This window comes from Malaclemys terrapin, chromosome 7, assembly GCF_027887155.1.
Source record: "Malaclemys terrapin pileata isolate rMalTer1 chromosome 7, rMalTer1.hap1, whole genome shotgun sequence".
Classification (NCBI taxonomy): Eukaryota; Metazoa; Chordata; order Testudines; family Emydidae; genus Malaclemys; species Malaclemys terrapin.
Window position 1 is genome coordinate 40,249,387 of NC_071511.1, and position 22,496 is coordinate 40,271,882.

General features: G+C 42.7%; 1 protein-coding gene across 3 annotated transcripts in view; it reads right to left on the reverse strand.

Annotated features, from left to right (window-relative positions):
- SLC6A1 (solute carrier family 6 member 1) overlaps positions 1 to 22,496 on the reverse strand; it is a 134,134-nt gene that overhangs the window by 110,640 nt on the left and 998 nt on the right. For 2 of the 3 annotated variants that reach the window (XM_054036119.1, XM_054036117.1), the window contains exon 1: positions 17,519 to 17,876. The exons of the other annotated variant lie outside the window; for it this stretch is intronic. The gene's annotated coding sequence lies outside the window, so the exon portion shown is untranslated. Of the gene's footprint in view, positions 1 to 17,518; positions 17,877 to 22,496 lie in introns of those variants that run through there. 3 annotated transcript variants of the gene reach the window in all.

The following is a 22,496-nucleotide window of genomic DNA, read 5'->3' on the forward strand; positions in this document are numbered from 1 at the left end:
CCCCTGCCACCTCGTTCGGGGGGCCCGCGCCGCCGGGCCGGAGCTTGGACCCCTTCCGAGAACGGGGGGCGGGTCTCTAGGGCAGCCCCCGGCCCGGCCTGGCAGGGACCTTGCACCAGGCACGCGCCCAGCGGGGCGGCCTCGAGGGGCGCGTGCCGGCCGCCAGCCCGTGCCCCCGGGCAGGACTGGGGTAGGGGGCGCAGCGCTGGTGGTGGATGGGGCAGCTGGGGCAGGGGGAGCCCCGCTGGGAGGGGTGCTGCTGGCGAGGTGAGAAGGCGGCTCAGCAGGTGCAGATCAGAGACAGCTGCAAGGGGGGGGAGGGCAGAGGCGCCGGGGGGTGATTGTGGGAGCGGGGCAAAGGAGCTGCTCAGAGGGCAGCAGGCGGGGGTTTGTGGACCCCCCACTGGAACGAACAGAGGTGGTGAGGAGCCAAGTAGGGGAAGATGGAGGGGCCGGAGCATAGGGTGACCAGACAGCAAATGTGAAAAATCCAGACGGGAGTGGGGGGTAATAGCAGCCTATATAAGAAAAAGACCCAAAAATCAGGACTGTCCCTATAAGATCAGGACATCTGGTCACCCTATTAAGAGATATCCCCCTTTCCACCAGGAGCAGTAGTGGGATTTGCGGTCTACACAGCAGACTTTTCCCAGGCAGGAGTGGCCCTGGAGGGGTGTTTGGTAGATTCGGTGGTTCTAACTGGTGGAGGGATCCAGGTCTAGCTCTCTGGGAGAGTCTTTAGCACAGCTACCTCTGACCCTCTAGTGCATTTGTCTAGCTGTCAACAAGCCCAGATCATCCATCTTTTTCATGGCATCTCAACCCAAAGAGCACATGGGCAGGGCCGGCTCCAGGGTTTTGGCCGCCCCAAGCAGCCAAAACCAAAAAAAAAAAAAAAAAAGCCGCGATCGCGATCTGCGGCGGCAATTCGGCGGGAGGTCCTTCACTCCCAGGCGGAGTGATGGACCCTCCGCCGAATTGCCCCCGAATACCTGGAACTGCCGTCCCTATCCGGAACGGCCGCCCCAAGCACCTGCTTGAGAAGCTGGTGCCTGGAGCCGGCCCTGCACATGGTCATTAATCCTCAATGCTTCCTTATTCAACTTTCCTGACAGTACAGTAAAGGGTCTTCCCTGCCTCCACCGACCCTCCACCCAGGAAACATTCCTCCAGCAAACTAGCCTAAATCAACGTTGTTTGCTTTGTACAGTAACTCCTCACTTAACGTTGTAGTTATGTTCCTGAAAAATGTGACTTTAAGCAAAACGATGTTAAGTGAATCCAATTTCCCCATAAGAATTAATGTAAATGAGGGGGTTAGGTTCCAGAGAAATTTTTTTCACCAGACAAAAGACATTTTTTATACACACACACACACACACACACACACACACACACACACACACACACACACACACACAATAAGTTTTAAACAAACAAACAATTTAATACTGGTACACAGTGATGATGGTTGTGAAGCCTGGTTGAGGTGGAGGAGTCAGAGGATGGGATATCTCGCTAAATGATGAACTGGCAATTCGCTGAGCCCTCAAGGGTTAACTCTCTCACACTGCAAGGCAGCAGGAATGGAGGGAGATATGTGCATTTCCCTTAAGTACATTGCCTTGTTAATTAGATCAGCTTGCTGCGAGGGCAGCTGCTGCAAGAGCCCTCTCTCCTGAGCCCTGCTCTATGGAAGATGGGGTAAGTAGGGTGCAGGGGGAGGGGGACACCCTGACATTACCCTTCCCCAGCACAGCAAGCAGGAGTGTTGGGGAGCAGCTGCAAGGCAGAGGGCAGGAGCAGCACATGGCAGTGTAGGGAGGGACACAGTTGAACTGCAGGCAGCTGCAGCGTAGGGAACTTAGGGGAGTAGGGAGCTGATAGGGAGGGCTGTAGGTCCATCCTGGTTCCAAGCCCCCACCAGCTAGCTGCAACAGGCTGCTCTTCCTGCAAGCAGTAGACAAAGCAGGTGGCTGCCAAAGGCCATTAGAAGGGAGCATTACACAACTTTAAACGAGCATGTTCCCTAATTGATCAGCAACGTAACAATGTTAACTGGGACCACTTTAAGTGAGGAGTTACTGTAATTTAAAAAAAAAAAAAAAAAAAAAAAAGGGCACCCTCATGTTTTTCATGCTCTGCTACATTCTTCTGTTCAATTTAGTCCCCCTGCAGAAGGCCTCCACCCATAGAGATGTTCAGGAAATGGTTTTTCCAGCTCATTAAAATTTCTTAATTTCAAAAAAATTTCCCATCCCACATTAGGACAAAGATGAAATCTTGAAAAATTTAATGAATCACAATTTTTTTAAAGTAGTTTTGATCAACTGAAATATTTTGAAATTATTGAAACAATGCTCAGATTTTTTTTTAAACTAGTTACCTTAAATTTCTAAATGAAAAGTTGGTCCAAACCCCACAACCAAAATTTTTCAGTTAAGAATGTCAAAACAAGACCTCTCTGCAATTTAAAAACTTCTTTCCAACCTTTTTTTGAGTTGAAAAATTAATTGAAACTGACTGTTTTCCTGAAAAGTTTCAGTTTCAACAAATCGGCATTTCCCAATGACAAAATGTTTTAGTGAAAAATTCCCAACCAGCTCTATTTATAAGTCATTTATAAATATAGTACACAGTCTTCCTGGTCAAAAATGTCCAACTTAAAAGCCAAATGTTCTCCTATGTAACTGATTTCATAAACTACAATTAGACTATAGATATTTGTGAGAAGTGACAACATCTAGAAAAAAATACATGTTGTTGGTGTTGACTCCCTGAGGGTCCATTTGAAATGAGTGGAAGATGTGACAACTAGTAACAGGATTTCAGCAAGAGAAATTGAGGACATCTTACAGGGTTTTTTCCAAGATAAGTCAGTTTGTGTTATTTCAGATAAGGTCCTACTTTTGTTCATCTTTGGGAAAGCTGCTTTCTTTCTGCAGCTATGTCAGCTTTGTTTTTACCAAGCTGCCAAAATAGGCACATTTTATGAGTACCTCAACCATGATTTCTCTATTCTGCCTATCCTTCAAAAAGAAGCAAGTAACTGAAATGTGTGTCTAAACATCATAGAGGTGTTTACTCACCACCATTTACTATATGGTGATATTTTCTGATCCTCTGAATTCAGCACTAACAAAACATAGGGTAAATGGCATACCAGATTAATGCTGTTGTGCTGGAAGAAGTTACTAACAGGGTAGCCTCTTTCAATATCTTTAATCACTGGTGCTGACTGTTTCTTGTTACAAGAGAGAAGGTGGTTTGGGAAACTAGTCAAAATGAAGTGATGGAGATACAACCAACCATGGGACATATACACTAAAGTTCTTACAGTAGGCCAAAATCTGCCTTGAAGCATGTATGAGTAATTCCTGTTGATTTCAGAAGCTATCACCTGCAACTATCATTCAGTATTTTGTCCTCAGATAAGACCATGGGAGTTTTGCATGAATAAGTACTTCAGTATATGGCCCTAATTGCTTTCCCCCTCCCCATACACATTTCTATGGTGACAAAATGAATTTTTAGTTTTCTTGAGCAAGTTGTTTACATAGGTTGTATGGCAGGCACCATGTTTGAAGAGTACTTAGCCTGTCCAGGGCAGAACATCTTTTACTGGGCTTACACACTGGAGCCCTGATCCCGATTGTGTCCTCTTGGCACAACCATCATATGCCTAACATGTTATGGATGCTACGGGGGGGGGGGGGGGGGGAATAATGATAATATGCTTTAGAAGGACTTCTAAAGAGGAAGACATTCATGCATGTCAGTTCTAGTCATGAACTTGCTTGAAATTTGCTGGAAAGGACAGCAAATGTATGCATACATTAGCTCTGCTCTTCAAGACCATGTGGCCGCAAGATTGGATTATTATTGTTATGGCTAAACTTGGCCATTGATTGATGTGGAGTCAGCTGCTTCTTACCCTAGAACAATAATGAACTAGTCCCCATTTTTATATGTTTACATTCCACAGCCGTCTCCATACATTTACTGGAGGAAGGTAGGGGAAGAGAAAGAAATTTGATCTGGAGGTGGTGTCTTCCCAAAATGGTTTTTTGTCCATATCTATTGGATTCCAATAGCAATTCAGATGGCTGATTAGACCTACAAAGTAGACAGGTCTTAAACCATTAAGACTTTAGATGCCTTTGGGCATATCAGCTAGGCAACTGCTTCCCTCAATGGGTACTATCCCTTTAAGGAGACACAAAGGCCAAATTCTCTGCTGGTGTAAATTGGTGCACTGCATTGAAGCCAGTGGAGAAATGTCTGTTTACACCAAAAGAGATTTCAGTCCAGAACATTTAATTCAGTTTTATCAGAGCAGATCTCTCCTTTTAGAAGTGTTCTTGGGAGATATAGCCTACATGAATTCTTACCACCACTCTGCACCTTTCAGTCTCAAAAGTGAAATATCCCTTGATCTTATTACAGCCTATCCAAAAAAAGATACGAAGATGGCATGCTCCAGCTAGCCCCAGTGGAACAGTGGTTGGCTGCTGTCTGGAGGAGCCTTTTGTATGGCAAGAGTAATACCTTCTTCAACATTGCTCTGTCTATATTTTTAACATTCAAAATTGAGATCTTAGTCTCTAGCAGTCATCCCTGATGCTCCTTTCCACTAGACTATGTGAAGCTCTCTTAACAGGGTTAGTGTCTGAGCTCTACATCAGTGTATCTTCACTACAGAGCTTCTCCATCTCTCTCCACAACACAGGAGGGGATTGCTTGGGCCTGGAATTAGATGGCATGTAGGGCCCTATTCTCCTACTGAGGGATTAAAGTAATTCCCATTGCAGTGGAAGAGTAAATCCCATATGTTATGTGGTGATGCTCAGGGAATCATTGCAATGTCCTGAAGGTCAAACAACGTTCACAGTGCCTTCTAACATCAATGAATCAGTAACAAACAATCTGTAACAGCTCAAGAGAAACCAATATCCATTTCATTGTCATAAATTTGTCAAATAAGGAAGACTGGATGCCTTTTCCCTATATTCTTGTTCCTTAATGGATTCCTTCAAGCAGAAGGTATAGGTGGGTGGATTGATAGGCTATTGTTTGTCCTATCCCCCGGCAACAAATCCACCCAGCATTTGTGAACCATCTGGCCATAATCTATCTTCTAAATGTTTTTTCCTCTCTCTGTAGACTCTCAAGACGTTTGGAGAATCAATATTTAAAACATGTTCAACAAACAGCAATGTAAACACTGATGTTCAATACTAGGGAACATGGATAGAGGGGCTCGCTCATAACATTGCTTAATCATCATTGTGATACACAAGTAGTTCTGCATGGGCTGACAGATTGCTCAGAATCATCAGTGACTTGCTTATGAGTTTTGATCTCGTAACTATGTTAACTCACTTTAATATTGTTGCCCATTAATTATGAGTGTTTGTTGTGAGTAATAATTGGATTGTCCTGTTATCTTCTAATAGGAAAAAAAATCAGCCTATGTGGTCCCAGATGATATTAATATTTTAGCTGGTGTCCACTTCCCTTACTTTTTATAGTACCAGGGAACTAATAACACTGGTTTGTTGACATATTTGTTACTTCAGGGGCATATAGGGTCAGATTCTTCCATGGATCAGAACCTTACTCCATGGCTAGCCCAATTGCCTTGCCTAGGCTAAATTCAAGCTATTCTGGTTGACTTCGTTTTTTATTAATTTTGGTGCATATTCTGATAATCTTACTCAAGCTGAGTGGTCCTTTACTCCTTTAATAGTTTTAACAGCCCATAGCTGAATTCTAGCTATTCTCAACAGATCCCCCGAGAAACCTTCAGAATATGCAAGGCACAAAGGTGGCTATAACAGTGTCACTATCTCCACAACCACCTCTCATGGCCCAGGATGGTGCTGCAGGTACCCTCCCTAAATTTCCCTCTGAGGTTCCTGGAAAGAGTCTACTCACAGCACAAGTCTCATCGAATATTGTCCCTCAGTGGAGAGAGAATTTATTCAACACAGTTAAGCTCCCAGAGTGAACACCCTTTTACTCAACTGTAGATTCAAGTTAAACAGCCCTTCTTCCTGAGACTATATAGTTCCAGTCCTGACCTCCCTGATGGCAGGTTCACCCCTTTAGACCAGAGTTTCATAGTCCTCCTTCTGGGACTGCCTCCTTTCAGTCCTGGCCTTCCTTGTCTTACAAATTCACTGCTTTATACCATGGTTTCACAGCCGTCCTCCTAGGGACTATGGCCTGGACCCACAAAAGAACTTAGGCATTGAAACAGAAAGTGTCATAGCTCCTAACTTTTAGACATTTAAAGAAAATCCAACCACTCATCACAGGAACAACACTGTGATCCACAAAGCCTGAGTTAGGCACCAAGGCTCACTCTACAATGAAGAGAGAGAGACAGGTGCCTTAGAATGTGAGCTACAAAGCCAGCACGCTAGGCAGGGAGCCACCAGTGGGAGATGCTGACAAGAAGAGTGTGTCTTAAGTCCCTCCCCTCTCATAGAGGTAGGCAGGGAGGCACCTGGTGTTATTTTGCAAGCCACAAACAGGAACCCATCACATGGAGTCAGCCAGCTTAGGCACCTAGGTAATTTCTTGTATGAATGGGCCAGGTGCCAGCCTCACACTACACAAAATGGCTGGAGGAGGAGGAAGAGATGGCAATGGCAACCACCCTATAAAACTTAGTCCAGAGATTGCAGTACTCACCTGGACTATAGGAGAGACAGGTTCAATTCTCCCCTCTTCCTGGAACAGATTCAACAAGAGAGACTGAGGGAGCCCTACATCAGACTATTCCATAGTTCAGTAGTGAGAGCACTGCCCTGAAGAGTGTGGGAGACACCTATTCAAATCCTCTCCCTTCCTCTGGCAGATTAAGAAGGTTTTCATTGAGACCTTGAAAGAAATTATATTGCAGCAAAACAAGAAATACATATCTTGCTTTACACCACAAAAACAGAGCTCACAACAATCATCCAGGGAGAAGATAGTCTTCACCCATTGAAACACCCAAGAGTTATGGGGGAGGAAAACTGAGTTTTTATCTCCTTGCTGAGCTTTCCTGAATGATGTAGGAATGCAGCAGGGTTCATCCTCATGCAGAAGAACTAATGGTTCAATCCCAGAAACCATAGCTTTCACAGGACCTTTGCACTGGTTCCCTACTCCAGCTCCTTAGTAGAGCAGCTCTGTTGGAACTGCATTGCCAGGAACTCCCCATCTGGTTGCTGCTTCCAGAATCTTCATATAAGCAGGAGAGTTAGGATGGATTGCACAGGGTGGGGTTGGAGGCATGGAAAAGCTAACATGACAGGAGGTTGCATGAAATTTTCTGCACTGTCCCCAGAGGGAGCAGCACTGATCTCACCCACTCCTGTCCCTGGATGATGCTGAGGTGGTGGCTAACCTTTTCCCTGTGGGACAAGGGCGATTTGGATATGGATGAGACTCAGTTATCACTCTCCAGGTATTTATTTTCCACTCTGTTCATCTAAACTGAGTATGCAGTAATGTGCATTTAACGTAAAATGTTCATGGGCACTAAGCAATACAAAGAGGGAAATATGTTAGAATGCTCTTTGCACCAAAACTGTTGATATTCTCAAGATCTGTGACAGTTCCATTGAGGAAGCTGAAAATTGGTTTAATCTGGAAGCTGTTAGCTGTAGGCCTAGAGGAAACAAAGTCAGTTGTTTTGTTAAATACAAAGCAAACTGGTACTTGTGCTGGCAGCTATCAAAACTCTTGAGGTCATTGTATTCACACCACTTTTAATACTGTTAAGCACTACACTACAAGCTACAGGAGACAACATGATAGAGGAAACAGATCGTTGCTTTGATCACTCTAATTGTGAACTGTGCAAATAATGGCAGCATGCAGTTTGACACAAAATAGTTTTCTGTTTCCAGCAGGCTATCTCCTAGCTTCATTTTTCATATTAAACACATTTGACAATCAGATGAGAATCATGCTTCCATAAACAATTGAGTATTTGGATCAGGCCTCTGTGGCCGTATTTCTAGCAACAACTAGCCATGGTTTCCAATAACATAGTTGAGTGTCAAGGCTTGAAGCCACAACAATTTGAACTATACCTCAACACATCTCAGAAGCTCAGACTTAAACCTGGTCAACACTAGGACAGAAGCTATGAAAACACAGGTGTTACACTATGTGGTGCTAATAATTCAACAGATGATCCTGAACCCCACTCCAGGCTGAGGGGAGGTGCGCTAGCTGAGTCATAAGATCCTGACCACCTGCATTCATTCAAAATCCAATGGCAATTCTTTTCCCAAGCATGGGGGTGCTCTCTCATGTCCTCCTGCCCAATGTGGGTGATAGTATTCCACCTCTCTAAATATCCCCAGTCATTTCCACTGGATTTGGCATTTTTCCATCACCTGCTGCCCTACCTTGTTGCATAGTTTATTCTGTTCCGATAAGCAACTGCTGTGTTCCTCCCCAGAGGTGGCTGCATTTCAGTGACTGAAGAAAGGACACAGATTTGAACATGATTGTATGGATATAATTAAGAGCAACATTTCACCAACTTTTTGTAAAGAGCTTTTGGAACCCTTGGGATGAAAGGCACTATAATAAGTAATTTGTTTTAATTATCTTGTGATTAAAAACAGCATGAATATGGGTCACCCTTGTAGCTATTGTCTTTCCCCTTCTGAAGCACAGTAACAGAGTCACACTGTAAAGAAATCTTTACATCAGATAAACTTGGTTATTGACTTGGAAATATTGAGAAGTTATAAATTAATGTGGTGTTTCTTAGGCCTTATTTTATTCAAGCACAAAATGCAAAAGCTGGAAAAATACCCAGTGGCCCCTATCCTCATTCAATTGGTGCCAAAGGTGGTTGCAGTACATTACTGGCTCAGTAACTGAATAGCGATTGAACTGAAATTAGACTTTGGTCAGAGGATTCTTAAAGCAGAAATCATGATGTGGTGACTGACCAGCTTCATCTCAGCAGAACTTTATTATTTGACCTCTTTTCCCCCACTCTACACCATAGGCTGAATTTCTAAGGGACAGTGCATACAAGTATGGGAACAGGACAGTGAGAGCTAATTCTGAGGACACCTGCATAACCTCCCCCCCCCCCCTTTGAACCAGGTTTTGAGGATTACTGCAGCCCTAAGTTACCCCGGCAAGATCCTCATTAGGAGCACCTGTGGCTGTGAAACCTAGCCTTGGTGGACGCTACTGGAACCCAGGTTTGATTTTAAAAGATTATTAATTTGGAGCCTGATCAAATCCCACTGAAGTCAATAGAAAGCTACCCACCAACTTCAGTGGGCTTTGGATCAAGTCCCTAATGATAATTGCATTGGAGCCCAACAATGATGGATGCTACTGGAACCAGCATTTGGCCTTAATAGACTATAACAAATAATCTAATGATCACCACAATAGCTCTTTTTGCCTTTCTATAGCATAAAAATGCATTTATAATGTTTCATTACATTTTCACATCCCAGAAGAAGAGAGTTGGCTAGAGTCACATTTTAAAAAAATAACTCACAACAGTCTTGGCTCTCCCCTATTTGACTTTAATAACATGTGGAAGGGAAAGAAATTACTGCATACAGAAATGTACAAGCAACTCTAACTATAGCAGAGACAAGAGGAGATCCAAGAATATCATCATCATGAGATCAGAATTTAAAACGATTGTGACTAGAGAGTATCCAGGGACTATTAAGAGATTTGCATGGCCGAGGAAGCAGCAAGAGGACAGTTCTGTCAAGCGCACTGGCTACGAGGGTGATGGCAAAGCCAAAATTAGCAGTCTGTCTATTTCCTGTCTGTCATCAAAATAAGTTCTCTAAGCAGACGATCTCTTTCCCAACTCCACTCTGATGCAAACCATCCAGATGTGCTTACCACAAAAACAGACCTTTGTGGATAGGGAAAAATCAGTCCATAAGAATTGGATAAAGAGATTATAGTCAAAAGTAAATATTACCATTTACAATCATTATGTAAATCCAGGACCAAATTCATCCGGGGGTGGGGGGGTCAACTGTGGCTTTGTGGAAGAGTTTAGTGCACTCTTCCAGAAGAATACATAGTAGGACATACATCCCCCAGCATAACTACACAGATGTCACAGGGAAGGCACTCAGATGCCACAGTGACAGGCAGCAGTATAAAGCCCCCAGATAGATGTACTGGCTGGCACAGAAACAAGGGTCCACCCATTCCCCACTCCTTCACCTGCAGTCCCTGTCTACATGCACAGGAATGGTTGTAGCAGCTCCCCAAAAGCCATTCCTCCTCCATACGGCTATTCACATTATGGATAGTCAGTACAAAAAGAGTAAAGGGGGGCACCTTATGCTTTACTCCGCTTCCTAGACACACAGGATGGGCCGCAATCTGCTCCACAGAGTGTACCTTCATTGATAGAAGTGAACTTACCCCTGGATTTCATTTGACTCATTGTGAAAGGCATGTTCTGTTCCCACCCCTTGCAGCCCAGTAGTGGCACTATCGGTGTGTCCCCACCATGGCTTTCCCCCACACCCCCATGCCCAACTGGGATATCAGTAAGTTCACTTTGAAGGATCTCAGTGAAGGGAAATCAAAACAAACAAATAGCAGTCCTTTTAACAAGGTCTCAGAGAAGGTGCATTTGTCACACAGTTCATAAGGTCCTTACCTCAGGATCCTGGTTCAGAGCTTCCAAACTTAGAGAGTCCTGAAATAAGAGATTCTGATTGCCTCAGCATTGCCAACCCCAAGTGTTCAAAAATCATGAGACTGGCTTTAAAATGATGAGATTATCTACAAATAATAGATTTGGTGTTCTTTTTATTTCCCTTCTACTTTTTGAGCCTGTAGGGTGTGTTGGGGTCACATTTTGAAGCTTTCTCCACAGCCACAAGAACTAAAATTTACTGTTTCTTCAGGAATGAAGGCTGAAATCATCACATATCCACTTGACCCCAGGAGCTGGGGCTTTAAGGAAAACAATAATTATCATGAGACTCATGACAAAATCATGAGAGTTAACAACACTGTCTCCTAGCATGTGAGAGCTCACCACCCCCTTGCAGTCTGCATGGCTACTAGTCCCCTCTTTTGGGGAGCTGCTTGTTCCTATTTAAATAGCTCTAGGGCAGGGCAGGGGTTAATTACCCTTGATTATGTCAGGCTGTCTAGATTGTAAGCACCAGTCAGTCCATTAAAGGGGTAGCACATTCCCTCAACCCCATATACTGTACTTCATTCAACTCTATTTCCCTTTTTCAAAGTGTCAGCTTTGTAACTGATTATTTCAGTTTCTGATAGCTTGAAAAAAATCCTGGGAGAAGTTTTTTTGGTTCATTGATCATTGTACTCTTGGGTGTTATTGGATTGCGCTAATGGGAGATGTGCTGAAAAATCCACTTCCTCAATTGACCAAGTTTCTTATACTATTTAATTGAAGAAAATCCAGTTATGTCTTGTTGTTTTGAATCTATATGAGTATATTTGAGTCTATATGAACTTAGTGCATACCCATTAGCATCTGTAAGAGTCCCACATTCCCACAGTGTGACATTTACCCTTGCACAGATTGCTAGCACACTTAAATCTCATGTAAGCTCTCAAACTGGTTTAAATGGGATGTAAGTGATGTATAAGCTTTGTTCTGCCCTTTGGAGAAGGAATGAATTTCACTCAGTCTGAGAAAAGTACACCTCTGAATATGAGTGCAATCTGCCCTATGCAATTGAGCCCTAAATATTTTGTAGCTTTCCATACCAATAATCAGTATATGCCTGATGTGTGACCATGTTCCATGTCAGGTCTTCTGCCTCTGGATTTCCAACATCAAGAACACAAACATCACTGCTGGGGTGGGGGAGGGGAATGCTCTGGGTTGGCTTAAAGCCCATTATAGCTAGTAGGTGTAACTGTTGCCTTTGATTCAGGGTAGGTGTAAAAAGCAATTGAGCTTCTTGTTGGAACTACATACTTGAAACAATAGGACCACCACCCAAACAATAGGCACATGACAAGGTTTGAGTAGAAGCTAACCCATGTGGTCCACACAGTTTCTCTGGGGATTGATATAGCAAATATGGTGGCTAGGGCATTTAGTGGTGGAGCTGTTTGTACAGTGAAAAACCTCTCAGAAACAGACTTGGAAGGACCAGAAAGCCTAGGTGACTGCCAGAACAAGTACTACGAGGTGTGGCCCTGGGGAAAAAAGAACTTTTTGGATAGAGTTCTGGCTGAAAAAAGGCTTGGAATTGCGAACAAAGGAACTAGTTTCTATTGTTTGATTCCCATTGTGTTCAGGAAAACACAACTTCATGTACATATTTTGTAAATGAACAATACTTCATCAGAGTATTGACTCCATCATTTTCTCCTTCTAATGGAAACAACCCACAGGACCCTGAATTTTGGTTAATCCCTTGGGTCAACAAGAACAGGACATTCAACAAAACTGAAAGGAGTATTAAAAATTGATAAAAGGAAAGACTTTTTCACTCAGTGCCTAGCTAGACTATGGAGCTCATTGCCACAAGAATTTAGTGAGATTCAAAGAGGGATTGGACATTTTTGTGTATGATGAGAATATACAGAACTGTAACAGTTAATATGAAAACAAGTTTTTGAAGGTATATAAAAAAACACCTCAGAATTCAGGGTTTCCACCAACCTTTAATATTAGGCAATAAAATGAGTCCTTCTTGGGAGGCAGATTATCTCACTGTGACACCAGGGTACAATCCAGACTAATGAGTAGCTGTGTCACCCCTGCCCTGTGAGCCTGGGGTGCCCTTTACAATGCCTTTCTGTTCACAGACAGCCTCCAGCATGTCTGTGTGTGTGCTGCAGCCAGCCACACCATGGCTCTTACCAGCCTTAAAATTACCTCAGTGTGACTCCAGCTCACTCCCAATCCTAGATTTCCCCCCAGAAACGTATGTCCTGCACTGCCCAGCCCTCTCACAGACAGTACAAATATATTAAGTCTGTTATTCCTTGAATGGAATAATATGAACACAACTTGTTACCCCAAATTGAGTTAGCCAGACACTTCAACTTGAACACATTGATTATAGTTAATAAACTTGTTTTATCTAAAGAGAGATTTGAAGTCACTACAAGTAATGAGGCATAAAAGTCAGAAATGGTTACAAGAAAAATAAAAAGTAAATGTTTACTGGTGCCCAATTTAACAAATGATATTAGATTCACAGCGAAGTTCTCACCACATGTTTTCAGCAGTCTTACTGACCAAACTCTTTAGATCAGGGCTCCTCCCCCAGAGTTCATTGTCTGCTTCCTTTGTCTCTTCAGGCACAGTGAATGTGATGGGCAGAGAGAGAGGGGTGCTTTGGGGTATTTGTCCCTCATTTTTATACTATCAGTCCCTTTCTTGAAAAAGATTTCCAGGTGAGAAACAGAAGCCAAAGATTCTATGTGGAAGGATATTCCCTGGGGTTTTTTTCCACCTGTTTGAACTTCCTTTGTCCTCCCTTCCTGCTTAATGTCTCAGATTACTGCTTAAATGCAAATTAAGGCAAGCACACATACCTTTGTTTAGGACAGACCTGTTTGCCAGAAGCTGGGAATGGGCGACAGGGGATGGATCACTTGATGATTATCTGTTCATTCCCTCTGAAGCACCTGGCATTGGCCACTGTCAGAAGACAGGATATTGGCTTAGATGGACTATTGATCTGACACAGTATGGCCGTTCTTATGTTCTATGTATGCCAACTTTTATTTGGGCAGCACTGTGGGGTTTGGAACATGTGTTAACACCACCATACAGGGGAATCTTATAACTTCACATTCAATGTTGCCACACGTACTTGATTACTGACCAGCAAATTATGAGTTTTCAAATGATACTTTGCAAGGCATACTTTGTACAAAGATTATTACAATAATGTGCACAGCATGAACACAGAGGTATATTGTCACACTCACATCTGCCTATTACAGGGTTCTTGCACCTTTCTCTGAAGCATCTCGTACTGGCCACTTTCAGAGGTGAGATATTGGACTAGATGAACTGTGGGTCTGATTCAGGCTGGAAATTCCCATGTTCTAGTTTCAAGACAAATGTTGGGTAAAAAAAAAAACACAAGTGTGTTATCAAATTTCCTTAACTCCTTCGCTTATTAAAACAAAACCTCTTGGTGTAGTTAGCACCATTTTTGCTCTTTGTTAGCATTTTGTGTTTCCTTGTCAGGTTCTCCTGCACTACTGCAGTGCTGCAATGTTGAGGCTGCAAATGCTGCCAGGGAGCATACAAAGACAAATAATATGGTTTTCACTGTTTTTCTTTAATACCCTGACAGCCTTTTAATATTTGCTTTTCTGATATCTTTTATCTGAAAACATTGTAAATTACATCAGAGGGTAAGTGCCAGGGAGGGAGAAGAGCTATGGAAACTAAAGGATAAATTGGCACAAGAACAAAGAGGGGTAAACCGGGTAAATTTAGGTTGGAAATTAGAAGGTTTCTAACCATCTGAGGAGTGAGGCTGTGCAAGAATCTCTCAATTGAAGTAACAAGGGCAAACTTAACTAGTTTTAAGATGTAACTTGCTAAATTTACGAATGTGGATAGCAGGGGACTGGACTGGGTGACCCCATGTAGTCCCATGGACTAGAGGTCCCATCTAGGAGATCCCAGCTAGACCCATGTCCTGTCTAACATACATTTTGGATTGATAGGCTATTTTCAAAACCTCCTGAGGGATTTGAAATCCCAATTCCCATTAATTTCAATGGGGGCTGAGCTTTGCAAATCTCATCCATACTCTGACATTGTCCCTCTTTAAATCACCCAGAAGGCTTACATTTCATGGCTGAGCATGTCTTGCTTGTTTCTCAGCCTTAGCACCATAACATGGAAAAGGTCTAAAGGTGGTGTGGAATGCTTCCTTCTGAGCCAGTACTGAGCCAATACCCAGCATTGTGTTTTGGGAACGCTGCTGTGGGAGGTGTCATTCACATACTGCAATGGCTAAGAACCTGACCAATTATGGTCAGTGTGTTTTCCTTTCCATTGCTCTTTTCACCAGAGGAAGAATGTTAAGCTCCAGCATTCTGGCCAAATTCCAGTTTAGGTAATTACATGCTGTCTACCTATATATTCCTTGAAGCTGTGACTGTGTTTCAGTTCTTGCCCTAAAATCTTGTGTGGTCAGGAGCTTCTCTAGCTATAGGCATATGAGGCAGCTGTTAGAGCAGCAGCTGCCTAAGGTGGCAGACTTCTGGGAGAAGCGATTTTGTTAAAATGCTCAACCTACAAAATGTATTGTCGTCTACATGGCTCTGCAAATGGGACTAGGGGGTATGAATTGCAGATCACGCTAACTGCTCCATGTAGTCCCTGCTGGTGTGAACTAAGAAGCAGGGCCAGCTCCAGCATTTCTGCCGCCCCAAGCAAAAAAAGCCACAATTGGTGGCGGCAGTTCAACGGCAGGTCCTTCGCTCCTAGAGGGAATGAGGGACCTGCCACTCCCGAATTGCCACAAGTGCCGCCCTTCTCCCTTGGCCGCCCCAAGCATCTGCTTGTTAAGGTGGTGCCTGGAGCCGGCCCTGCTAAGAAGTACCTAGTTCACACTGATGTAGTCCACAGGACTGTGTTAATGCACAATAGGTACCCTTTAGTTTGCACCAGCAAGATCTACATGGAGCATTGAGAATGCTATGCATTAGAGTGCTCTGCAGTTCAGAGCCCTGTAGACAGTCTGTGGCACTGAGGGAAGTGTGAGGAGGAGGTAGCACAGTGAAGTTTTGCATGGGGCAGCAGATTGCCTTGAGTGGCCTCTGCATAGGGTTGCTTTATACTGTTGAATAGTTGTTTCATTTCACCCCCAGGTTTGGCTGCCTTGCTGCAGTGGATAAAGTGATTCCTATATATATATTGGAAGTAGGTTGTAAACCACTTTGGGATCCTTCGAAATGAGAAGTCCTGCCGATAAGTAAGATATTCATTACTCAGGGCTGGATTGCTCCTTTCTGAGTAAAATCCCACAAGAGAAGGCTGCAAGAGAGTAAATCTGGAAGATCTCAGATCTGTATATTCCATGCACACAATTTATATGCCTGGGTGCCAAACAATGGTCAATTAGTTACTAATATGTGAGTTAAGTTGGAAAATATTCTTAATGCAAGATAGGAGCTCATATTCAAATGTTCAGGGACTTTCATTAGAGGAACATGAAACAAATAAACAGATTAGTCACACCTGCACGTATGAATTTTGAGATTTATCAGAGCAGCCCATGCCTTCAGCCTTTTAGCTCTATTTCAATCTAAGGTTGTCAATACTATTAGAAACTGCATTCCAATACGGCACACCATGAAAAAAAACCTATGCATGTAGTTTTAGTAAATCAAAGACATATTGGACAGATTCCCTCAATACAAGTCTTTAGAAATGACTGACCAAGCTGATCTGTATTATAAACTGATCATAGGAAACAGGCAATACAAAAGTAAAAATCTGAACAAATATGCCCACCAGTTAAGATGTATTAATGTAATTAAGTTACAATGTGAATGAGACTAAAATAGGATCTTGACCCTAGAAAATATCAAAGATTGGTCGATGAGATAAGATTGACATGAGAGAAGTCCTGTCCTGTCAGTGCCATTGGAAATCTCCTCCCCCCCCCCCCAATCACCACCTTAACTGGAAATGAGGAAGTCATAGAAATGACACTACTTATTAGATACTGAAGAAGGGATTTGGGCCATATACTAAATCCTATTGACTCCCTCCTTGGGTAAGGCACGCCTTCCTATTGGCAATCAGGGATCAAAAGGGGTTAAGGCACTCCCCAGAAGGCAAAATTTTAGAGCATAACACCATTTCCTGTGACATCATCATTGCCAGTTAAGGTGGGACTTCTGATGGCATTGAGGGGGGTAGGCCTTCCTGTTAAAATGGGACTGTCTTTGAACACCTCCAGTTAAGGGCAGGACTCACTGCCTGTCATCCTTATCTCACCCGTCAATCTTCATGACATGTGGTGGTGGCAGCAAGATACTGCTGATCGAAAGGGATTATTCAAAAACAATAATTCCACCAAGTTATCATTCCCAGCTAGTCAAAGGGAGAAGGCTAGCACTGATAAGAAAATGCTTTCTATACAGCTTAATTCACAACACTAATTGTGTTCCTTTTAACTGTACAGCCAAGCTTTGCTGAGCTACTGTGAATTCAGTCAATATTTATTTTTAAATACCTTTTTTTGTCAACATCTCCCTAAACAAACATGATAAACTAGTGCAGGAGGAAGGATTATCCTGTGGTTAGAAACAGTAGTATTAGCAATTCCATGTGGACTCCATGAAGCTGGACCAAAATCGTGAAGCAAAGACTGTGGATTAAGCTTTATAATTAACTAGATAGGAAAAATTAATAATACAATCAGTACAATAGTCCCAGTATTTTTTGAAAAGCAAGCTAATGGTTTTCACACTGCCTCCACATTTTCATTGTTTAACATATAATGTTCTAACTGGGTTCACTCACCACTTTGGTGCCTTCTTGTGGTCAATATGGGAATTAGCTTTGGTAGCCAGTGTGCCCCCTCCAGTGGTGCTCTGCCCATCACCTCTTCTGCTCCTGGACACATGTCCCTCCAAGGACCGCATTATCTTCTTCAGTGACTGAACACTTTGACCATGCCACACACTGTGCTCCCCCACTTCCAGGGGACGCCTCTGCAATCCCTGTCCAGCTACTTTTCTCAGTGGTGACTGCAGTCTACTGTCTAGCCTCTTCTCCAGCGGCAAGTTGGGGGGACCTGGGTCCACCCTCTACTCCAGGTCCCCAGGGACCCTGTAGAAGGCCGCTGCTTACTGCACCCCCTCTAACTCCTCAGTAGATTTCCCTGGGCAACTTCCCTGCGGACCCAGCACCCTCTTTGCTCTTGCCTCAGGGCCTCAGCTTGCAGATCCCTGCTGCCTTTAGCTCCCCAGGTCTCTGCCTGCAGCACTGCTCTGTCCAGGGTGCTAGCTGCCTTCAGTCTGCAAGGCAAGCTAGTCCTCCTCCCTCCTGGAGCTCCAGGGAGTGACTGAAGCTGCTCTGCCATGCAGCTGTTCTTATAGGGGCCTGCCGGGCCCTGATTGGCTGCTCCCCTCAGCCCTTCTTCGATTGGCTACCTTCTGCACAGCCTCCCTAGGGCTCTATTAACCCCTTAGAGCCCAGTGTGGGGCAGGTGCCCCATCACACATGGATTTTTGTATTGCATTTAGTAAATGCATCATAAAAGTTGTCAGGGGGGAAGATGTGTAGGGAAGTATTGGGCTTTGGGTGCATCAACTGGATGTTTTTGCTAAAATGATTTACCATCAATGAAATAGATAACATCACATTGGGTTGAAGATGGGTTCCCATCTCTCAGAGCTAGCAATTCAGGCTGTCTGCAGATTCAAGAAAACAACACTGCATTGGCTTACACTCTGGTTACATTTTCAAGGTTATCTTCAAAATAATGTTTTAATGAAAGCTGAGATTCTAGAGTGCGATTAACCAATAAGGGCAAAGGGGGTTTCCACAACAAATTACATGATCATGCAATGAGTGAGAAGACTGGGATATATTCCTCTATCTTCAATGAAGTTCCTATTTGGTTTTCAGTAAGTTTACAACCCAGTTCTTCAGCCCTTCTTATTCACATGTGTGATCATTGTACAAGCAGTCCCACTGACTTCAATGGCAGAGATGTGGATACAGCAGTAGAAAGAAGAGTAGATTAAGAGAAAACACTGTCAAAAGCTGCAGTGCATGGCTAATGCCTACAGCATTTGGAGATCGGTCCTATTAACATGACTTTGAATTTGAGATTTAATTTATTAAAAAGGAAAATATTCCACAAAGGATGAAGTGATCTGGAAATATATTTTCACTGCGCTCGGATTAATTTTCCAGGGAAAAAAATCATTTTTCAAAAAAAGATTTTTTTAAAAAAATGTTCTAAAGGTTTTCAAAGCGGAATGGTAGTGCCTCTGGTAATGAATTTGCAATCTCAATTTCTTTTGCAAATTAAAGCTAACCACAAATGGGTCATGGATGCAATCCCACCAAAACAGCATTCGTTTTACGAGCAGCCTGGGTGTTCTACTGATGTGCTTTTTGATTCATCATGAGCATCCAATAAATATAAGACCACTTGAAAATGCAGTTCTGAAACTAGTTCTGTCTGGCAGAGCAGGAGGGAAAGGGGAAAAACAATTAAGTAATTAAAGAGAACATTGATTTTACTCTGAGAACTATTAAATATTATGTATTTCATTTATGACTTGAATTCAAATGTTGAAGATATGTTTCTATGTTAAGTTGATTTTTGGGGCCTGATTCTCCACTGTCTTGCATTCTCATTTACACCTGTGTAAATAGGTCTTCTTTGGCCTGAATTCTTCATTTTTCTCAGATCTCTTCACACTGCCAGATCCATGTAAAGAGGCCTTTGCATAATTGAAGATCCGGCACTGTGTCTTTTTAAAGATACAGGGCCTGATTCTCTATTGTACTGCCCCTTGCGTAATTATTTACACTTGTGCAAAGTGAATGCAAGAGTTGGTGTAAAACGTGACCATTGGTTTGAATGAGTGAATGGAAAACATTTGGTAGCATTTTGCATTGACTTTCCGCAGGTCTAGCTAATTAACTGAGGTTCAAGGTCCCTAGTGCTCACTAAAGGAAAGGACAAATAGCACAAATGTAATGTTTGATCCTGAGAGCAGTCAGAGTCTTCATGGACAGTTGGCATCCCCAGGAGGATCAGAGGATCAGATCACTGCAGGATCAGAGCCTTAGGCAGGTGTAGAGTTGGTAGATATCATGTAAGCCTCCTCCCCATAGTTCTGTCATACATGTCATACTCCTGTTATTCCACTTCTCATTCCATTTTAGGAATAGGGAGGTTTCATCTTATGTACAAAAGGGGCACCGGGATGAGAGTAAGCCCATTTTCACTTAAGACCTAATGTGGACATGGACTTCAGACTAGGATATGTATTTTGTAAGCTCAGCTGATACTAGGTGAAGGAGGAGTGTTAACAGTAGATGACTAGATCTTGCTGCAGTATGCTGCTCTGTGTTAAAAAAACTGTCTTTATTATTCAGCTGAGGCAGAGAAAAAATTATTCAAAAACATTTCAAATGTTAAAAGAAAAAAATAAGTTACAGTAGATGTTAAATTGCACCGGCTTCCAATGGTGTTTCCCATGCACTTGCTAATACAAGGAATGGGGGAATCAACGGGAGATCCTTACCCTGTAATTTACTAATGGCTGCACACCAGAGTATTGCAGCATTTTGGAAAAGAAAGAACCATCTGCTTTGACATCCTGACTCAAGAGCAAGTTGGTGGTACAGAAAATGTATACACACAGAGCAAGAAGTCAAGTATACAGAGAATTGGTATGAAATCTCAGAAAAGCCAGACACAAAGCAGCTGCAATACCTCAGTCAAACTTCCTTTTCTGGGCCCAGAGCACAGTTGAATTCGCTAAGCAATCAGCACAAGTGCACAGTAGACATCTCTAGGGGGTGGTAGCACCTGCCGTTTCCTTGCTTTCCTGACTTCGCTCTGCTTAGCCATCTGTAGAAATGCACCTTCCAGGTCTACCAACTTTTTTGCCCTTTATGAACCTAAAATATATCTAAACACATCACTAAACACCTTGGTTGTATCCTATGCAATGGAATATGCAAGTACTATCAGTACCCCCACTATTAGAGTTCATGTCCCATACAAGCACCTCCAAGCTAGTGTCCAAGTCTCATGTGAGCAACAACACATGGCAGTAGTCACGTCTAAAGAAAACACGCAGCACATTGTAGTGTCTGACTTTTTGATTGGCTTAAGGGATAACACCAGCCATACAGCTAGTCAGCTTGGGTTTAAAAGCTGCATTCTAACTTATCTCCCGCCACCAGGATCAGTTTAAGAGGAGTCACCTCTTCACCCATCCTCCAGACACTATTTCCTTAACTGTCTCCACAAACACATGCACCAGTTCAGAATGCATTGTGTGTTCTCTCCCTCACCCACTGCAGGGCTCAGTCCCCAGAAATTTACATGGCACAGGAGTTTGTGACAGATGGAGAGGAGAGGTCACTAACTGAATCTAGGAGCCCCAAACAATTGTTTTCACAGGAATCCCCATGTTTGTCTAAACTGGTCTTGATCATGGCTGTGCTTTTTACTGGACTGGTCCCTGCAGCTGGCCATGTCTCCCTGTATTGTTGTGTTCTCTAGCTGGGTGAATAAAGAGGATCATTCTTTCACCAGTGAGTATTTTGGCCTCATCTAAACTACTCATGTGACACTACACGATACTAAGAAAAATGTGGCAGTGGGCAGATATGTTAACATATGCCGGGGTAGGCAACCTATGGCACACGTGCCGAAGGTGGCACACAAGCTGATTTTCAGTGGCACTCACACTGCCCAAGTCCTGGCCACCAGTCTGGGGGGCTCTGCATTTTAATTTAATTTTAAATGAAGCTTCTTAAACATTTTAAAAACCTTATTTACTTTACACACAACAATAGTTTAGTTATATATTATACTTATAGAAAGAGACCTTCTAAAAACGTTAAAATGTATTACTGGCACGCGAAACCTTAAATTAGAGTGAATAAATGAAGACTTGGCACACCACTTCTGAAAGGTTGCCGATCCCTGACATATGCCAATTATTTTGCTGTACTGAATATATAGTAAATTCAAGTTTTAAACACGATTATAATTCTTAATTAACCAATAACTGACCCAGCAACTTAATCCCCACCCATTCTTCTTCTTATTTGAACCGTATTAATAGTGTACTAGTTATGATGCAAATTGTCTTAGTATGATGCATAACAGTAGGCCAAGACTTTTGAAAGTGACTCAAGATTTTTGGTGCCCAACTTTAGAAAACTTAAAGGAGCCTGATTTTCAGAAAGTGCTGAGCACCAACTTTTTGAAATTCAGGCTCCTTTAAAGTTGGACACCCAAAGTCACTATTCACGTGTGAAAATCTTGGCCATGGTATTTTAGAAAAGGCGGCAAAAAGATAGTTGATCTATGTAGCATATGGCTTTGAAACAATGCTTCTAAAATTCCCTATTAGTGGTCTGATGGCTTTATAAAAGTTTAGATTCAAAACTGGTCTTGAAAATTATTTGGAGAAGTCAAAAGAGCCGCTTGTTAGAAATGGTGCATGTTTGGGAAATCCAAATGAAATTCTATACATCAATAATTTGAAAATAGTGCTCATTAAGGCATCTGCCCATATGAAGATAATCTCTTGTTTCCGGTCATAAGAGAAATACTTTTTTTTTTAAATGCCCTTAATGTCCTACAGTTATGAGCTAGCTTGAAACAGAGGGCTGATAATATTAACTAGCTGTTTACATGAAGGAAAATAAAACAAAAAATTAGCATAGAAATTTGCTTTGGATTCCAAACTGCTTTCACCCTTTGTGGATTTGGAATTACATTTCTCAAACACCA